General features: G+C 38.8%; 1 protein-coding gene across 2 annotated transcripts in view; it reads left to right on the forward strand.

Moving 5' to 3' along the window:
- Positions 1 to 9774: 9774 nt before the first annotated feature.
- plppr1 (phospholipid phosphatase related 1) overlaps positions 9775 to 20838 on the forward strand; it is a 70836-nt gene continuing 59772 nt past the window's right edge. Inside the window, exon 1 of one of the 2 annotated variants that reach the window (XM_051909957.1) lies at positions 9775 to 9995. The gene's annotated coding sequence lies outside the window, so the exon portion shown is untranslated. The remainder of the gene's footprint in view (positions 9996 to 20838) is intronic. The other variant, XM_051909956.1, reaches the window with a different exon arrangement.

Consider the following 20838-nt stretch of genomic DNA (forward strand, 5'->3'; position numbering starts at 1 on the left):
CCCACAGATCAGGTCCGAGGACTGGTTTGTGACAATAGATCTGAAAGACGCTTACTTTCATGTATCCATCCATCCTCAGCACAGGAAGTTCCTCAGATTTGCTTTCGTGGGCGAAGCTTATTAATACAGGGTTCTTCCTTTCGGCCTAGCATTTTCACCCCGCACCTTCACTAAATGCGTGGATGCAGCTCTGGCTCCTCTGAGACTCCAGGGCATTCACGTATTAAATTATATCGACAATTGGTTGATTTTAGCTCAATCCGAGCGCATGGCTGTTCAACATTGTGATGTCCTTCTGTCTCACATGAGAAGGTTAGGGCTGATACTCAATGCCAAGAAGAGTGTGCTTCTTCCAGCTCAAACTACCAGCTATCTAGGGGTAGTCTGAGATTCAACTACGATGTAGGCACATCTATCTCCTGCTCGTGTGAATTCCATTCTCTCAGCCGTGAATGGGGTGAAATTAGGCCAGTCACTCACTGTAAAACAGTTTCAGAGACTGTTGGGTCTGATGGCAGCTGCGTCCAACGTGATACCTTTTGGCTTGCTGCACATGAGACCCTTACAGTGGTGGCTCAGGACCAAGGGGTTTTCTCCAAGAGGAAATCCATTTCGCATGATCAAGGTCACGCGGCGATGCCTTCGTGCCTTAGTCATGTGGAAAAAAGCCTTGGTTCCTGTCTCAAGGACCTGTGTTGGGGGCTCCTTTGGGGGCGTAATGCTAACGACGGATGCTTCCCTCACAGGTTGGGGGGCAATCATGAGTGGTCGCTCAGCTCAGGGTCTGTGGGAGGACCATCTACTTTCCTGGCACATAAATCGGCTGGAAATGATGGCGGTATTTCGAGCTCTCAAATACTTCCTCCCAGACCTGAGGGGCCATCGCGTGTTGGTCCGCACGGACAACATGTCGGTGGTCTCCTATATCAACCATCAGGGGGGTCTGAGGTCTCGCCACCTGTGCAATTTGGCCCATCGGATCCTCCTGTGGGCCCAGGGTAAGCTCCTCTCCCTGAGAGCGGCTTACATCCCGGGGCATCAAAATGTGGGGGCAGACATCCTGTCGAGGCAGGGGCCGAGGCCCGGGGAATGGAGACTCCACCCCGAGGTGGTAGAGCTAATATGGGAAAACTTTGGTCGAGCGGAAGTATTTGCTTAGAAAGAAACAACTCACTGCCCAATGTGGTTTTCTCTTACTCATCCAGCCCCTCTGGGTTTGGATGCCATGGTACAGACGTGGCCGAGCCTACGTCTGTACGCATTTCCCCCGATTGCTCCCAGGAGTTCTGGAGAGGGTTCGCCGGGACAGAGGTCCGTCTCATATTGGTAGCCCCATTCTGGCCAACCCAAGTCTGGTTTGCGGACCTTGTGTCTCTTCTCAACGGCTCTCCTATGGGGATCCCCATCAGACAGGACCTCCTGTGTCAAGCAGGCGGCATGATACTTCACCCCCGCCCGGAGTTGTGGAAACTGTGGGCCTGGCCTCTGAGGGGGCTAGGCTCATAGAATCCGGTCTCTCAACCGAGGTTGTGGAGACCATATTCCACTCCAGAGCTCCTTCCACAAGAAAGCTGTAAGCATACAAATGGAAGTTGTTTTCTACCTGGTGTAGGCAATGCCAGTTGGACCCTGTCCATTGTTCTGTTAGCCTAATGCTGCAATTCCTCCAAGAAAAGTTCTCGGATGGTTTATCTCCTTCCACTTTAAAAGTTTATGTAGTGGCTATATCCGCCTATCATGCTCCTCTGGGTGACTCTTCTGTGGGAAGAGATCCCCTGGTCATACGCTTTCTTCGTTGTACTCTGAGGCTTAGGCCTACGCTACGTACAAGAACTCCGGCCTGGGACTTGGCTGTCGTGTTGGAAGGGCTAGCTTCCGCTCCCTTTGAGCCTTTAGAGGAGGTTTCGGAGAAATTCCTTACTTTAAAAACTATCTTCCTGTTGGCTATTTCATCTCTCAAAAGAATTGGAGATCTTCAAGCACTTTTGGTTGCTCCTTCATGTCTGGAATTTGCGCCTGGTATGGTCAAGGCTTTTCTTCACCCTAGACCTGCTTATGTACCCAAGGTCCCCACCAACGTCCCAGGGCCGATTGTTCTGCAGGCCTTTTGTCCTCCTCCATTTTCCAGTCCAGATCAGGAAACTGCTTAGAAAGACTTAAACTGCTCTGCCCAGTTAGGGCACTAGACACTTATGTCCACAGAGCTGCCCTGTGGCGTAAAACTGAACAGCTGTTAGTCTGTTACGGGTCTCCTAGGAAGGGAGGCCCTGCGTCTAAGCAAAGAATGAGCAAGTGGGTGGTTGAGGCTATCTCACTTGCTTATGAATCTACCGGACAGCCTTCTCCTTTGGCTGTCCGGTAGATTCATATTCATAGGCACATTCTACCAGGGGTATGGCTGCCTCAAAGGCTTTAATCTCGGGGGTCCCCCTCCTTGATATATGTGATGCGGCTGGGTTGTTCTCTCTGCATATGTTCATCAGGTTCTATAACCTTGACTTAGGCTCCACTTCGGGGTCTGCTGTGTTCTCGTCGTAAGATAACAGACAGGCACTTGGCATTATGGCGTAGTTGGGATAGGGTTCCCAATGCGTCTCGACGCAGCTCGAAGTTCCCATGAAAGGGAACGTCTCGGGTTACTGATGTAACCCTGGTTCCCTGAATAGGGAACGAGATGCTGTGTCACCTTGCCATACTCCCTGTATGCCTGGGAGCGTCTTGCTTCATCCAATCAGAAGTTAGCGTTCTTTGTTCTGGGTATGCTTTATAGTTTCCTGGCCTCTGACGTTCCGTCACGCCATTGGTTCGATTTCACAAGTGCTTCATGACGCAATCACGCAGGAGCGATCCCAATGCGTCTCGACGCAGCGTCTCGTTCCCTATTCAGGGAACCAGGGTTACATCAGTAACCCGAGACGTTCTCATACAACAGCGTCAGTACATTCAGATCAATAATACTGAACAAGGCTAGGAAGATGGTTCCAGAGTTTGGGTGCTAAATTGGAAAAAGATCTACCGCCTGCAGTTGTATTTGATATTCTGAGTATCAACTGGCCAGAATTTTGAGATTGCAATAGACGTGAAAGATATGTTATAATGTGTTAAGAGCTCGCTCATGTACTGTGGAGCTAAACCATTTAGTGCTTTGTAAGTAATTAGCAAGATTTTAAATTATAGAGAGCCAATTATTTGTGGCTTCCTATTTGGCTTATTATTTCAATGCAGTGTTAAATGCAGGGTCTTAGTGGTAAAAATTATTTTATTAATTATTAGGCTTAAATGAAAATATTCTCACAGTGAGACTTGGTAACCACAGGTAAAACTATACATAGCTACTCACTACCACTGTCAAATGATATTATATTATATGTTATATAGGCCTACAAAAACGCCTAAACACAGGTACAAACTACACCTTAACAAAGACATGAATTATATATTCCCCTACCCACCTAATAAATATATTGCAATATAAATGGCTATAACATAGTATTCATTATAAATATTCCACATTTCCACAAACCATGGTAAATTACTATAGTTCATTCATGGTAAATGTTTGTAAGGGTGGTGATTTTGGGATTTAAAAGTGTTCTATCTTCATTTATGGCACGTTTCTCCTGTTTTCCTCATCAGTCTTGTTGGGAATGTTGAGGCTGTTTCATCCGATTTAAAACTAGTTTAATCATCGAGTGATTTGTAGTTTGTAAACGAGAGATGTGTGTCGAATTGAAACACTTCTCACTGGATGTCGCAACGCTGTTTAATAATGGTGACCAGGAATAAATGCAGCTCCTTTAAGCTTTCGTTCCGTTATCCACTGGGCCGTGCTGTGTAGTTCAAAGTAAACTAGTGAAACACATGAAAACAGCACTATTTGTTCTGTATTTGTTGTTACTGACCGAGAAACAACTTCAGATGATTCAGTGACAGAGCAGTCCGAACGAATCCAAATCGTTTCAGATCGTTATGCAAGCATGTTTGGCCAATTCACAGAAAAGAAAGAATCGAGACAAAACAATGATTAATTCACGAATGACTGGTATCCCTGGTTCTGTCGACAGAAATACGGGACACACATAATAACTGCTGAATTATTCACACGGAAAACGTTTCTCAGGTCAGTCGGAGGAGCATGCATGGTTACAAATACTGCGTATACTGTGTAGCTATACAGCTGCAGGCACCACTGCGGCCATGTATCTAACCAAATTTAGTCGCACTGCCAGGAAAAGAGGAGAGGGGGGATTGGGGTGCCACGGGCCGGATGAGGATGATTGGCGGGCTGGATTTTTTACTAGAACCAGAAAGTATGACCATATTAGCAGAAAAAGTAGATTCGAGATTGGTCTGTAATTAACTAATTCTCTAGAATCAAGATGCATTTTATTAATAAGTGGTTTAATAACAGCAAGTTTAAAAGTTTTTGGTACTGTATGTATCATAATGACAATGATGAATTAATACTATTAAGAAGAGGATCTATGACTTCTGGAAGCATCTCTTTCAGTAGCTTAGTCGGTATAGGGTCTAACATACATGGCATACTTTGCCTATAGCAAAGAATGAATGGAATTATTCCTCAGGGGGTTTATAGCATGACGTCGGATGTGATACCGTAGTAGACGTTGCATGATTATAATTTTCTCTCTAATAGTATCAATCTTGCAAGTAAAGAAATTCATAAAGTCATTACTGCTGTGCTGTTTGGAAATGTCTGAAGTTGAAGTTTTATTTCTTATTAATTTAGCCACTGTAACAAATAAATACCTTGGGTTGTGTTTGTACTCTTCTAAGAGAGTCGAAAAGTAAGCAGATCTAACATTGTTTAAGGCCTTTCTGTATGCAATAACACTTTCCTTACACAAAATGCGAAATACCTCTAGTTTTGTTTTCTTCCAGCTGCGCTCCATTTTTCAGGCTGCTCTCTTGAGGGCCTGAGTGTGTTTGCTATAAAACGCCTTCGGACAATTTTCCTTGATCTTCTTTAAGCGCAAAGGAGCAACCATGTTTAAAGTACTGGAAAAGATAGAGTCAGCAGTTTCTGGTGCAACATTGAGTTCTTCTAAGCTATCTGGTAAGCTAATGAGTTGAAACTGATCGGGAAGATTGTTTATAAAGCAATCTTTAGTGGTAGAAGTGATAGTTCGACCATATTTGTAACTTGAATTGGTTTTGCAGCCTTAGCTAAATGGAGTATACAATAAACTAGAGTTTGTTTTAATCAAAACAAACCTGCCAAGTGTGAACACACCCTTAAAGATGGTGAGATCAGATCTCTGTGGACCAAACATTCTGTTGTAGGAATCCTGGTTCATTAAAAAATCTCATTGATTTATTACAATATTTGCAAAAATCTTTGGAAATCTAACATTTATATTTCTTTCTGGTACATTAAACAAAATATATAGTATACATAAAAGAAAATACTGCAACATCCTTTACTCATGGGCAGTTTTGTCATCTGCTGCTCAAGCTCTTTAAAGCAGGATGGATTCTGATTGGCAGTTAATGTTTTTATTATTCATCATCTGGAAAAATCGTTCTGAAAGTTATTCCAATGATATTGTTCCTCTGTGTTGTCATTGTTAAAGATGATCATCGTTATAGTTACTGTCCTTGGTTTGAAAAATGAAAAGGAAAAAAAAAGAAGCTGAAGCACAAAGTCTAGAAAAGTAATAAGGTCTGATGAGTTGTCTTTCACCACACTTCATCAATCCAGCATAAAGTACACAAACCCACAATCTGTGATGCCAACTGTCTACGGGATCTGTAATGGTTTAGAAAGACATTTCATAGGAGTCTTTAGGGCCGATGATTGTTCTTAATTGTTGTTTACAGACAGAACATGAGGCCATTTTCAGGCCCAGATGTACTCTTATGCAGCAAACACAAAAGCCATATAATAATCCTAAACTGTCATGCTCCCATAATGCCATGTAAACACATTAAAATGGGTAATGAACGTCAGGACAAACAACCCCTCATTCACCAAATCTAGGCATTACTCAATCATAATATGGTATTTTGAAGTGTCATCAGTGTCACATGATCCTTCAGAAATCATTCTAATATGCCGATTTGAACTATTATCAGTTATTTTTGGTGTTCAGTTATTAATAATAGTTCTTACTATTGTCAATGCTGAAAACAGTTTTTGCTGCTTAATATTTTTGTGGAAACTGACAATATATTTTAGGATTCATTGATGAATAAAGTGAAATAGAAATCTTTTATAACATTATAAATATTTTTCCTGTAACTTTTGATCTATTTAAAGCATTTTTGTAAATATTTTATTATATCTTTTCATGTGACAACACTGAAGAAATGACACTTTGCTACAATGTAAAGTAGTGAGTGTACAGCTTGTATAACAGTGTAAATTTGCTGTCCCCTCAAAATAACCCAACACACAGCCATTAATGTCTAAACCGCTGGCCACAAAAGTGAGTACACCCCTAAGTGAAAATGTCAGAAGCATCAGAAGCGTCTTACCTGGGCTAAGGAGAAAAAGAACTGGACTGTTGCTCAGTGGTCCAAAGTCCTCTTTTCAGATGAAAGTAAATTTTGCATTTCATTTGGAAATCAAGGTCCCAGAGTCTGGAGGAAGAGTGGAGAGGCACAGAAACCATGTTGCTTGAAGTCCAGTGTGAAGTTTCCACAGTCAGTGATGATTTGGGCTGCCATGTCATCTGCTGGTGTTGGTCCACTGTGTTCTCTGAAGTCCACAGTCAATGCAGCATCTGCCAGGAAATTTTAGAGCACTTCATGCTTCCTTCTGCTGACAAGCTTTATGGAGATGCTGATTTCATTTTCCAGCAGGATTTGGCACCTGCCCACACTGCCAAAGGTACCAAAAGCTGGTTCAATGACCATGGTGTTACTGTATTTGTTTGGCCAGCAAACTCGCCTGACCTGAACCCCATAGAGAATCTATGGGGTATTGTCAAGAGGAAGATGAGAGACACCAGACCCAACAATGCAGATGACCTGAAGGCCACTATCAAAGCAACCTGGGCTTCCATTACACCTGAGCAGTGCCACAGGCTGATTGCCTCCGTGCCATGCCGCATTGATGCTGTAATTCATGCAAAAGGAGGCCCAACCAAGTATTGAGTGCATAGAAATGAACATACTTTTCAGAAGCCTGACATTTCTGTTTAAAATATCCTTTTTTTTTATTGGTCTTATGAAGTATTCTAATTTATTGAGATAGTGAATTGGTGGGTTTTTGTTAAATGTGAGCCAAAATCATCACAATTAAACGAACCAAAGACTTAAAGTACTTCAGTCTGTGTGCATTGAATTAATTTAATACACGAGTTCCACAATTTGAGTTGAATTACTGAAATAAAATGAACTTTTCCACGACATTCTAATTTATTGAGATGCACCTGTATATGTATATGTATATATATATATATATATATATATATATATATATATATAGCCTATATATATGTGTGTGTGTGTGTGTGTTTGTGTGTGTTTAGTTATTTCAAATATAACCCACAAAGAATGTCAGATGAGATTTTTGCAGCAATGGGTTGCAGTCTGGGATGAGGATTTGGCCTGATAGTTAATGATTAAACACAAAGGGTCTTCCCCTCGCAGAGGCATTGAGAGCTGCTGGCCTGAGGGGGAAACACACACACACACACACACACCCCACAAAGCAACATGCGCTCTCTGCATTCCTCCAGTCTCTTTGTCCAAACTGCATACATTAAACGCTTGACAGCACATCCTTACCGCGGACAGATGCGTGTGTAGCGCCTGCCATGACAAATTATCATCTAATAGCTCTGGAACATCATTCTGATTGGAAGGCGTTAACAGGACGTGTCCTTGTTTTAATATAGCCTAGTGTACGTAAAAAAGCTTCAGATGGACATATTTTGGCGTTTTAAGACGAAAGTAGTTCAAACGCGAATGGAGAATCCCAGGTTCTGTTCTATATTTCACCCCCTAAACGCGCGTGATGTGCTCTCGCCACCTTTTCTAATTAATAATTCAAGAGCAGACGCAAACGTAGTCAACTGCGGGTCAAATCACAGTACGCTTATGTTTGGAAACCATTAGGGGGGTCCTGCTTGTTTGTCTTAATCTTCACAGTTGAGTTATGTCCATTGTCCAATGCGAAAATGAATCGTTCTTTTGAACAGATTCTTTTTAATGATTCGGTTGAAAACATTTGCGAAGTTTAGGAGTAAAACTGTGAGATGGCGATAATATTGTTAACATTATGAAGGATACGTAGTATAATTATTAATTCACATTATTATTAATATTAAGCAGAGCCGTTTTTCAACGACTCTGATATTAAGAACTCTACTTAACACCGTGTTTACACCGGAAGTGACCGTTGTCGCTCGCGTCGCAAGAGCTAAAGCAGTCTACACTACGCAACAAAGCACTCGTTGCAAAGCATTTGTCCTTCGTTTCAGTATCATAAATAGAACGAGGCATCAGTTTTCTGCCGGAGATTTGTTGCATCCAATGTAGACAACATCACTGATTATAATGGGTTCTATTGACTTTTGTCTTGTGGCATCGCACCGCTTGCGTCCAGTTTTCAGAGTTATAGTGATATTCGAAAAATAACACAACAGACAATCTATATATCATATAGACTACAGTGAAACAATTGTAAACAGCAAAAAAAAATAAAGCAAAAGTGTCTCGTGGGGACTTTTTTGATCAGTGATTTGCAGAGCGTTTTCAGATCATTAGACAGCGTAAGGAATGTCTTTAGTGATGGGGACATTTTTAACAATAGGGGACAAAAACACTATTAATATTAGGAATATTCTCAAAAAAAGGTTAATAATTTTTGTCCATCTGACTATACCACCTAGTAGTGAAATAAACTACAAATAAAATAATTTTCTTCTACATAACTGGGAGCTGCATGAAGCGCTCATGTAAAGGTGTGGTCACAGGCAAAAAGATCTATTGTTAATAGCATATGACGCATAGACACAGAAGTCACTTTATACCAAGCAGTTTTTTGCTGGTCAAGGCCACATGACCAGCTTGAACCTGTTGTGAAATCTGTGTGGGTAAATCATTCGCCTCACATGAAATTCCTGATTCCATGGATTCCTAATGAAATTCCTGGATTTCGCCGAAAAAATTGCCGAACAACAGAAAATGTAATCACCTTAAAGTCGACATGAAACAAAAGTTGCAGATCTTTTCTTCTTATGTGACACACTGTATATACAAGTAAAATGTGTAGGGCAGGACTTCATTTTGTCTATAGGGAATTGAATGGTTGAATCGTGGTTTGCTATTGGTCAGTCTCATGTGAGTGACAGGTTGCCCCGCCCTCGCACCAGCAAACACATCATCAGAGAAAAGAAGAGGTGTTGCTGCAAGAGGGAGGGAAAGTGATCTTAGTTAAAGATTAGGTTACGAGGCACATTATTAATAATAATACAAAAAATTATGTGCACAGATAAAAAATAATGTATAATAGGCTAAATAATGCAATATCCCATAAATAAAATAAGAATAGTCTATTTTGATTTCATGGAGACTTTTTCAAAAATGACCCAGAGTCGATTATTTGAGCCAGTTCACTGAAACCGCCCGAACGCGCCGATTCAATGAAATGAATCGAATTCCCACCCCGAATCTCCCTGTTCTACTCTTGCCAAGTCTTCTGAGTATTAATTACATCACGCTGATAACTCTACTGGACGAGCGTCGCGTTGCGTCATAAATATTCATGAGCGGCGACTCCGCCATATAGGACTGGTACATTCGGGCTCCCAGCCCCGCCTCCCACTATTCTCAGCGTCTGTGTGTGTATGTGTGAACTCCTTGAGCATTCACGATCGCCTCTAATCACTGATCTCCAATCAAACACCAAACCCAGCTTCGCAGAAACGCGGCAGAAAACACAGATAATGGAATATCCGTTTTCCGAATCTATGTCAAATGAACACTGATGGATTAACTGGGGAATAATACACATCCATCGCACGGTAAGTTGTTAGAGGAGGTCGGAGGGGTGAAATGATGAAGCATGTGGTAGTTGCAACCTGCCATTGTCTCGTGCGTCCAGTGATATTTTGTGTCCATTTTACATTTGGAAACGGTGAGATTTCTTAATACGCCTTTTATTTGGATCTCCAAAATAAATAAGATTAAAAATGCATTAATGGTCTGTAATAGTAAATCATGTACAACTTGGGTTGTTCGGACACCTAGTGAAAGCTACATGCTGGAAACAAGTGATCTTCTCATCCTACGGTCTTGAGCATCTTCGTGATGATTGACACTTGTCCTCATGGCATGATGAATCATTGACGTATATTTCGCGTTTAAAATGCACTGATAGGGAAGTTTCGAAGATTTTATGCTTTAGCAAACGAAATAAATTGTAGGATGCGTCTATTTACGCGCAGATACGATTCATCATCGTGTTTGATGATCAGATGCATTTGACATGATTTATCTGGTTTGTCATCCGGAATTTCAGTAATGCTGGCCACACAGATGGGTCCACATAAGGCTTTGGGTTTAGTTAATAGGAAAATGCATTCAATAAGATACATATTTTGGACAGAAAAGCAGAATTTAGTTATTAATGTAGTGATTCAGTGTTTCCTGCAGAATTTTGACTATCATTTGGGATCCTACTGCATGCAAAGAACAGAATGCAGGACTATTCTGAAGACATGAAGTGGTCACATGATGGGGGAACCCTCACATTAGTGGGCCACACATTGCATTGCATGTTTAAAGGATGGACTCTGGTTGCTGTGGTTCCCCAAATTAGGCGTGAAACTTGAAAATACATTAAACTAAAAGTGATTACAGGTATTTTGTGGATTTTAGTCAATCTTGCCTAGACTCACTACCTAATACTGTATTATAACCCGTAGGGATACAGATAAAGTGGTGTTTGATTGGTAAAATATGCGTGTTTTTGAATTCAGTTTAAGCATCTGAATGACGTCTCAGTTGGTTATTCAACCTAATTTGTTTTGCCATTTAAAAGTTTCATTTTAGAGTGACTTTTTTGTGCCATGGTATGATTTTACTACTGTCACTTACTGCACACGGGCGCCTTCAGGATTTCATCTGATGGTATGGACAGAGGGTTTATTTATTTATTTATTTATTTATTTATTTATTTATTTATGCGAAAACAACACTAAAAAGTAGTAATAAAAAAAAAAAAAAAAAAAAAAAGGAAATTATCACCCTAGTTGGTTTAGGTCAAATTAGTATGTTTAACTTTATTACATTTGTCAAACTAAATGTTCTTATGTTGGTCTTATGTTTAAACCTGCAGTTTCATTCATCGTTATATGCAATGTATATAAATGAACAAATAAGAAAAGACTGGTGTCAGTACTGACTTTAGTATAGATCACTGCATGCCCACAGCCTGAGCACCCAGAAACATTACAGAATCTCTTCTAAATGTCTAACATAACATTACGGTTGGGAATCGAAAATCTATTCCAGTTCTGGAATCTGATACTTAGTATAAAATTCATTTTGATTCCACTTATCGGTTCCTGTATGCGCATTTTAATGTGGCTTTAAACCATTCAAGCCAAAGAAGACTCGAAAGGGAACTCAATTCATGCACGCAAATACTAAGTTAAGTTCTCTTTTGTGTCTTCTTGCACACAAATGCACACAAAATTAAGTCAAGATATCCTAAACACAGTCAGTTTTGTCTTGTGTACGTAAACAGTTGAGAAAGAAAATGCATGTGTAACAGTATATTGGATCAGTTCATTAGATATTAAAGTGACAGCAGCCTAATAAACCTGCTGCCGTCTGATTCATTAATGTTAATCAAAGAACAAAAGAAAAAGAAAATCACCCTCTGCTCTTGACTGAATAACTTTTGTAACTTTAATAAGGATTAATCTATGTTTTATTTATAAAAAGAAAATATGCTATTATTTTACATTTGATCATTTTGTTCAGTTGTATTTATTTGTACTATTGCTTATTTGTTCTTATTGTATACTGACTGTTTATTTGTCTTTAATGTTTAGAATTATATTAGTTATTGTAGTTTATTAGTTGGTTGTTCTTTAAGCCTTGTTTATACTTTCGCCTGGCTCCGCATCGCGAGCCTCCGCTGACTGCGCACGCTTCTTCCCAAACGGATGAGGCATTTATACTTGACACGCTCACTGTTGTATTCTTTGAAACGACAGTGGGCGACTCAGAGTAATTTTTCTCTAAACCATCAGGAAGCAGTGGTGAGGAGTAAGGTACACGCGTGACTGTTTGTTTTTTATTATACACTTCACCGAACCCACACAAAAGAACCAAAGAATCATGTAAATCCAGTAAACCTTGAGATAATTGCTTATGACATTAGAGCAAAATATATAGATATGAGAACATGTATAAAACGGAATTGAACAACAATCTCTTAAATATTTTCTAATTTCATTAAACATTAAGTTCACAAACATTTTTATTTAACATGGACCTTTATTTATTTATTTTTTTTAAAAAGGCTTATTTCTGCAATTGTATTCTTATTTTGTAAATGTTTGCAATTAATTTGGACAAGCGCAAACTGTTAGTTGGTAAGATGTGGGTACAGACGTACCTGCTCGGCCATAATCGGCTGGAAGTCGTGTATCTTCGGATGTGGAGCCGCGCGCAAAGTTACAAAAAAAAGTTATATATTTATTTATTTATCACTCATATACTAAATATGCTTTGGAGCTTTTTGGAGCAAAAAGTCAACCATTGTAAGGGATTTTTGCCAAGTAAGACATCTTCCGTCATTCCTGCCATTCTCTAAAATCACAGGGAAATGGCAGCTTGATGATAATGTTGTTGAAGCCCTATTGTCAGCCCTAACCCTAAAATCTGATTGGTTAATAGGAATGTTGTTCCTGGACTAACAAGGATGTTGACAAGCATAGCTTGTCTGGGACAAGGAAAAGCCTAGAGAGGGATTCATTTAGTAACATCTGTTCATGTGCTGAGAACACATGGCTGATAGACGAAAGGTAATCTCACAGACTGCCTGAACTACCAAAGAGCAATTCCTGCTCCTGGATTATTCATGGCAGTTGTGAAGAAATGTCACAATTTTCTGTGATAAGAGAGGTTATGAATATGATAAATTAGTAATTATATGCATCTCTTCCAAGAAGCAGTTAAAGGGATAGTTCCCCCAAAAACAAAAATTCTGTCATCAACTGTTTGGTGACTGTCATTCTTCAAAATATCTTCTTTTGTGTTCAGCAGAAGAAAGAAATTCATACGGTTTTGGAACAACTTGAGAGTGAGTAGATGATGACAGAATTTTCATTTTTGGGCAAACTATCCCTTTAAAGCTGCTGTGTGTGCTGTTTGAGCATCCTGACATTTTAAATTTTGGCTTATCCAATGGTGTGAGTTTGAGTCGGGATGAACTGTTTGTTGAACAATAAAGGGATGTTGCAGAAATTTAATTTATGATGTGACTGAACATAGTCACCACCATCAAACAACTACAAAACCGATACAATTTCTTGATGAATGGAAAATAGGGATGTAACGATTCACTCAACTAACGATTCGATACGATTCACGATACTGAAGATGAAAAGAAAATACCATCTAAACTTTTCTGAACACAGTCCGTTCCCCTCAGCTATACATTCTTATAAACCCACATCGATTTTTTTTTCAACTGGTTCCAGATGCATCGTTACATCCCTAATGGAAAGTTCAAAAGAACTTGGTGTACACAGAATACATGTATTCAGTTAGATTAGACAAAATATATAGACTACTGCATGGACATTGCAAAACAGCACAGAAATGCAGCAAATATTTGGTAACAAAAAATTGGTGCTGCCTAAACTTCTTTCCTGAAGATCTGAAGGTTCAATGTGCAGCAAATGTGAACCGCCACCCATGATATATGCTAACTTCAGAAGGAAAATCTGCGAGACTGAGACAAGTACAGTGTTTTAGCACATTGTGTTTGCCAAGGGCTTATTTGTAGATTTTCATTTGGAAAGTGTTCTGGCAGTGTTTGAACTACATGAATATAGACAGCTACTTGATTGTTTAGTTGTAAAAGCACCATTTAATCGAAAATGCTATGAACTGTGCCAGGTCAGATATCCGTCAGGTGTGAAGTCTGCTGTAATGCTAACCAGAGAGACAGGAAGATGAAGAATGCTGAGATCAGCTGTGACCCTTTTCATTCTTCTGAAGTTTTTTTCTGAAACTCTATTGAAGTGCTGTGGTTAATTCTCAAAGGCAACTAATCGGAAACGCCTTAGTCAAGACTTTAATTACCTAGCAGTTGAAATGCGAAGGAAAATCACGGTTTCCCCGTAGAACAACTGCTGATTTTCCTGTATGCCGGGAATGGATTTTCCCCGTCTGTTAATTGCTAGCGGATTGGAAAGAGGATATAGTGCAGAGCTCTTGAAGTGTTTGAAGGGAGAATTATCCACGCGAGACGCTTTGGATTTATGTGTTAGTTCCAGAGAACACATTTAAACTGAACTCTGCTTGACTGCTCTTCATTTGCTCATTTCTGTGCTGGCAATTTTAAAACAGGTTAGATGAATACTTAACCATTCACAGAGTTAAAAACATAATTTAGTGTCACAGTTAATATATGTCAGAGCGCTGTTCTATATAAATGTTAACACTAGTTTGTAATGTTTTCTGCTGAAAATGTGAGTGGCGTTGCCCATTCAACGCTTTCTAGGGAGTTGTGGGTGGTTATTAGGTGTTCTGTGTGGTTTATAATGTTGCTCTGTGGTCACTTGGATGTTCTGGGTGGTGCTTGAATAATATTTATAATATACAGATGACTTGAATAATATATCTTTCAATTCAAACCTCTTTCATTAACCATCAAGTGAAGAGTGAAGTCAAAGACTTTAGATATACGGTAACAGTGCAACGCACAATATGGCAGAATAAATCCCGCCTTCTAAAAGAGCCAATCACCAATGGATAAAGTCATTGCATCATTGCAGCTGCCATTAGCCTGAAAAAATGCGTTTTTTTTTTTTGGTCATGATTTGAGCATTTAGAAACCGTTGTTGTCAAATTTCATTGGTGATTTATAGTATTACATTTAATCGTGAGCTTGGTGAACAGCTTTGGAGAATGTGATGTTTCCCCATTCAAAGAGACAGGAGCTATACTTGCATGACTGAAATAACTGCCCGAGAAGCGTTTCAAAGATGGTGAAATGACTTGCCTGAAAGGGACTTTGACAGAGTGTACAAAAAAAAAAAAAAAAAACCTCTTTTCATAGGCCACATTCCAACTGTTTTTAACCCAAAAAGTAAAAGTATATTGCAATAACACTATTGTACTATAAAATCATAAAAAAAAAGAGAGTATTGAAAGGTAGGGAAGGCTTTTTTTTTTTTTCCTCTATAAACACTTTTTGTTATACTGGTTGAAACTCTCTTCACAGCCTGATAGCAATCAATAATAGAAATGGTCTAAATAATAAAACATGTACATATATCTTCTGTGGAAGTCTCAGGGCCTAAAAAAAATTCATCCAATCATTGCATTTAGTCCAAATGCAATAATACAATGTCCTACCTCACACAGAAATCACACGTCACCAGCATGTTTTGTAAGGTTATGCAGAATTGTGGACAGACAGTCACCGGGCTCCGCAAACAAACAGCAGCCGCCTTTTACAGTTCCTTCTGAACCAAAAAAAATGAGGTTATGCTGCATTCACGCCATCTTGTAACTGTAATTACGAGATGGCAACCCGTGACGTTCTACCTGGACTCAGATTTATGCCTTTCTATGTCAACAATATCAACAGCGAAATGAATCTCAGTCAGAAAGTCAGAGCTGCTCTGCAAGTTGTTTATGTTGATTATTATTGTAATGTTATGTGCTTTGAGACAGGAGGTAATTTAATGCCGTCTCTCTCATTTCGGGACGCTTTGTAGAATATGCTCTGGTTGTGCGTGTTCATCTGTTTTGGAGGAGGCAGTTAGTTGGTAGTTTCCCAGCAAATAAATATCTGAAAATATTTATCTGTGTTGATTTGCACATGTGCAGTTTATGTTACGGTGTTTATCTCAGAGCGGCTCGATTCACAGTAAATGATCCAAGATGCTGAAACACGCTGAACGCTGAAATAGTTAACGCATATATTTATTTAGTTAAATCATGCAACCATAATTCGTAGCAGAGAGTAATATCCCATAATCCCACTGCTACAAGTTCGTTGAAAAAACTGCATGTTTTTTTTTTTTTTTTTTTTTTCCAAACCAGTTCAGCACAAACCCGCCCCGGAGACGATTCTAAAGATGCCATTGGTCATATCAGTGACAGTAATGATTGCTTGAACTATGTTGAAACAAATACTGATCTGTAACCTTTACCATATCCTTAGCATAGCATCGGTAGTGTTTCCTGATAGATAGCATTACTGTTTGTTGAAATCGGATCCATCCAGTTTTTTTGAAGTCTGAATTTTTTTTTTGCCAGTTGACTGCGTAATTGAGTTGACCAATGAAATCAGCTGTGGGGCGAGGTTTGTATTTAACTGGTATGGGGAAAAATGTGAAAAAAAGAAACATTAAAGATGGCAGATGGACATGGAAATGTTAATAATTTATTCCATTCTAAAAAATATTGATATAATAGTTCAATAATATAGTTTAATAAAATTATTTGTATTCAATGTGTTTTTAAACACACAATGTAACGAAAATAGTGACAGATTACTTCTTCCGAATTTGAACGACATCTGAGTGAAACGGATTATTGAGAGAAAAAAAAAAAAAAATGTAGGGAGGGAACTTGGTTCAATCCATCGGTTGTTGATTGGTTGGATGAGATCTGAATGCAAGCTTGCAGTGAGAAAGGGATTGAGTTTATGTGGACGAAATGATTGAAGAAGTCCAGCATACATCACCAGAGAGAAGTCTGTCATTTCACCAGAAGACCGAGTTATGATATTTTGATTAAACATTATGAGGTCAAACAAAATCAAAATGATGGATGAATCATTCACAATAAGATCATTAAGGCTGCATTTACACTGCAGGTCTTGATGCCCGATTCTGATTTGGTGACTATAAGTCTCTTAAGGCGGAGGAAAAAGAGGAGAGCTTGTTGCTGCCTGGGCATTGAAAAGAGTCATGTGATCATGGTTGGTGTCCATCTGTGTTGACGTCATTTGCCACCATTGCTTTTTCAATGATGTATGCATCACATTGGCAGGAATATCCGATCTGTCCGCTTACATGACAGATGCAGATGCGCAAATCTGATTCATATCAGATTTAGGCCTATTTCCCCTTATGAATGAGGCCTAAAACCTATCTGAGAATATCAGAATCCATGTGCTTTTTTCCTGCTTACATGTTCATGGATCATATGCGATCTGTGCGACATGGGAGGAAAAAATCGAAATAAGGTCACTTGAACCATGTAAATGAGGCCTAAGATGCATTTAGAAAATAGAAGAATTTCCATTTCGTGCTGACTTTAAGCTTAGAGTATCGAGCTGTTAGCTTAGCAACATGCTAACACTGTTGTATCTTTATTAAAAATCAATAGCATCTAACGCGCATGAGGAGCACCATTTGAATTCTTCTAAAGAGTTCCTGCCTATGAAGAGTGCTCCAGTTCAGGCGTAGAAGGCAGTGGACAGGAGGCAGCTTTCTATGTTTTACAGCAGAGTCTGTGTTTACCAGTTGGTCCTTCATCATTTATCTGAGCTGGGCCTCATGAACCCCCAGTCCATTAGTGGCTTCTGACTGGTATCACATTACACTGATGGCAGTCAGAGAGATGTTGTGCTAGAAATATGTCACAGACAGTCCCTCGGGACAGCGCTTGGATCACAGGCTTAGATACAGTATGTGAGCAGGACAGATGCTGCCCTGGCTAGGATGGACACAGCCAGAGGGCTTTATCTCTCCTCAAATCTCAGTGCTGGACAGCCCAACCCAAGCTGACATCAACATAGGGCTGAAGGATCTCCTTCACAGTAATGCATATGTCTTGCAAAATCCAAGTTTTCATCATGTTGTATTTTTGAGCATGTCATATACAGTATTTATGTATGCCATATATTTATGTTGCATCTCTGTTTTGCTTTTCCTAAAGGATAAAATAAAACAAGCTAGCTAATTTTATCTTTTTTTTTTTTTTTTTTTGAGTTCTTAATCAAAGGAGACCAAGCATATTTTAAGAATAATTAGTGGTGTTTGCTAAGGCAAGCATTACTATTAATATTTTTCATACTTGGGGGTTTTCTGAAAATCTCAGCCAGCTGATAATACAGGACTTGACACTTACTTTTTTTCCCCAAGGAGCACATTAGGAGCACAGGAAAATACTTTAAGGGGCACAATGAAAAATTATTATAATATAATTTATTATAATACAAAAAGTACACTACACACACAACCACAGACACACACAGATTATTGTGCCGATACTAGTAAAATCTATATATTAAATATGTTAAATAATCTTAGTCTCAGCCCAAACAGAAGCTACAGTTTACTTGGAATTAAATGCCAGATACAGATTATTGTTACCAAAATACCATTGATAACCATGAGGAAAAAATCTTTTTGTATAATGCATGACTTTTAATTATAAACAAACACGAAACACACTTGGACTATTTTAAAATGTCTATGATTTACTATTGCTGGCTTCTCATTCAAAAAGACTGTTACTGCGCTCTTACAACCATCTGCAACATATTACAATATAAACACCATAAAGTAAACATTGTCATATTACGTTAACAGTAGATCATAAGCAATTGCTTGGCATCCTTTTGAAATTGAATAATCACATTAGGCTGTGTTGTGATTCCTGTTTAAGACCTCTTAAAATAATTAAGATGTTTGTTATTCCATTTAAGATATATTTAAGACTTTAGGACCTTAAATTTCAAAACAGTTTTTTTTTTTTTTTCTTTAAGGAAGGGACTTTTATTCTCACTCGTGCTTCTAAATACATTTTACAGTTTACATACATCTATACTTAGTCCCAAATGTGAGTGAAACGCTTGTACTGTCGAGTCCCCCTCCAGCTGGTGGTGCCATAGGGATTTGCCTAGTTCGCCTATGCCTAGAAACAGCCTGCCATACATGAATGATGGCTCAAATTAAGAGGGGTTCTGATACTAATTCTAATATTAAGCGGTTGAAATTATTAATGATAAAGCAGAAAAACTCATACTTGGACTGAAGGAAGGACCCCAAGCGATAAAGACCAGAATATCATAGCAAATTGTGGGTAGATTCTTTCAACTTAGGCTGGTAAGAAACAACTTACCAATGCCCTAACATCCACCCACAATACTCTAGCATCATTGCAACGAGTTTGGCACAGGCAAGTGCAACTCATATTTCCTTCAAAAAAATGTAAAGCTCTTCACACACATTCAATTTACCACAGTATTGTCAGATGTTTGATCTAAGTTTAGAATTTTTTTTTTTTTTTTTTCTCTGCAAGGTGTGACACTGACTAGTTTTCATTTCTTAAGCTGTGCTCTCATTTACCATTTTCAGCAAATTTCTGCAGGTGAAATCCAGTTATTTCAAAGATTTCCCCCTGCAGATTTTGCGACCGGTTCAAGTTGGTCATGTGAATTCGACCCACATAAATTTGCTGTGTGAGCAAATTTAGACACTTTAGACACTTCTAAATGGGTCTAAATGGATAAATATCTATAAAATGTATGAAATTGGTAATTCAAAAACTAACTTGCAGCATATAGAAACTATTGACAAAAGTGGTTTGAGACAAAAGACAAACGTATACTACATCTACCATGTTGTTATGATCATGTGACCTACCAGCGTCCATTGCATCGCTTCACTGCCATTCATAAATTCTCTCCTGTGGCCTAACGGGATAGTAAAGTGTCCATCAAATGCACACTTCAGAATTTCAGCGGAAGTAGTAGGTCGTGTGGGTACTTTTCACCTACTGTTTTTTTGAAGACTATGTGTTCGGACATGCTACTCTGTCGACATACTGTTTTTGATTAGTATTTTTATATTTAGTGTGGTTTTTTTTTTTTTTTTTAATTTATTTTTTATTATACTAAACACAGCGTTGGGTCACCATCCATTTGGTATCCAAGCCTATGTTCCATTCAAAACTGTAATGTAAAAATGTATTTACGCAAACATAGGAAGTCATAAATGTTAACTTTTCACAAATTCTGTTTTCAATTTTATTTTTGCATTTTGAAAATATAGCAGTTAATCAATATAAATACAACATGATTGTATTTATTAAAAAAGTAATACAGAGCTTCACGGCATTTTATTATTATTTTTTTTTTAATAAAAAAACACTGCATTGTTATTTTTGTCAAATAAAGTACCACACAGCAGAGCTTCATAGTAAAAGTAAGACATGGAAAAGTATTAGACTTGGTATTAAACTTAAAAAACTGCTTGATGAATGCAGTTATGTTCTCAATCTATCAGAGATGTATCCAGAGACAACATGTAACTTGTTGGCAATGTAAGACTTTACACCTTGCTTCTGACAATGGCCTTGTACTTTGAAGATGGACTAAGTGGCCATCGCAGATCGTCTTTCAAGTAAGTCAGCTGTGTTTTGACAGGACTTGCAGAGCAGTTGCTGTCCTGATTCATAGAAATCCTTGGGATACTGCTCTGCCTTGAATTACCTAACTGAATTACCTTACATTTCAGATGGTCTTTCTTTGATAGGATATAAATGGTGATCCGCGCTGCGAGTGTTGTTAAACTCATCATGGCCTTCCGCACAGAAACCACTCTCATGTGCGCCCTGTGTGTTCTTACATATTAAATATTGTTACAGTCATATTTTCCA

Source organism: Ctenopharyngodon idella, chromosome 10, assembly GCF_019924925.1.
Source record: "Ctenopharyngodon idella isolate HZGC_01 chromosome 10, HZGC01, whole genome shotgun sequence".
In the NCBI taxonomy this organism is placed as follows: Eukaryota; Metazoa; Chordata; class Actinopteri; order Cypriniformes; family Xenocyprididae; genus Ctenopharyngodon; species Ctenopharyngodon idella.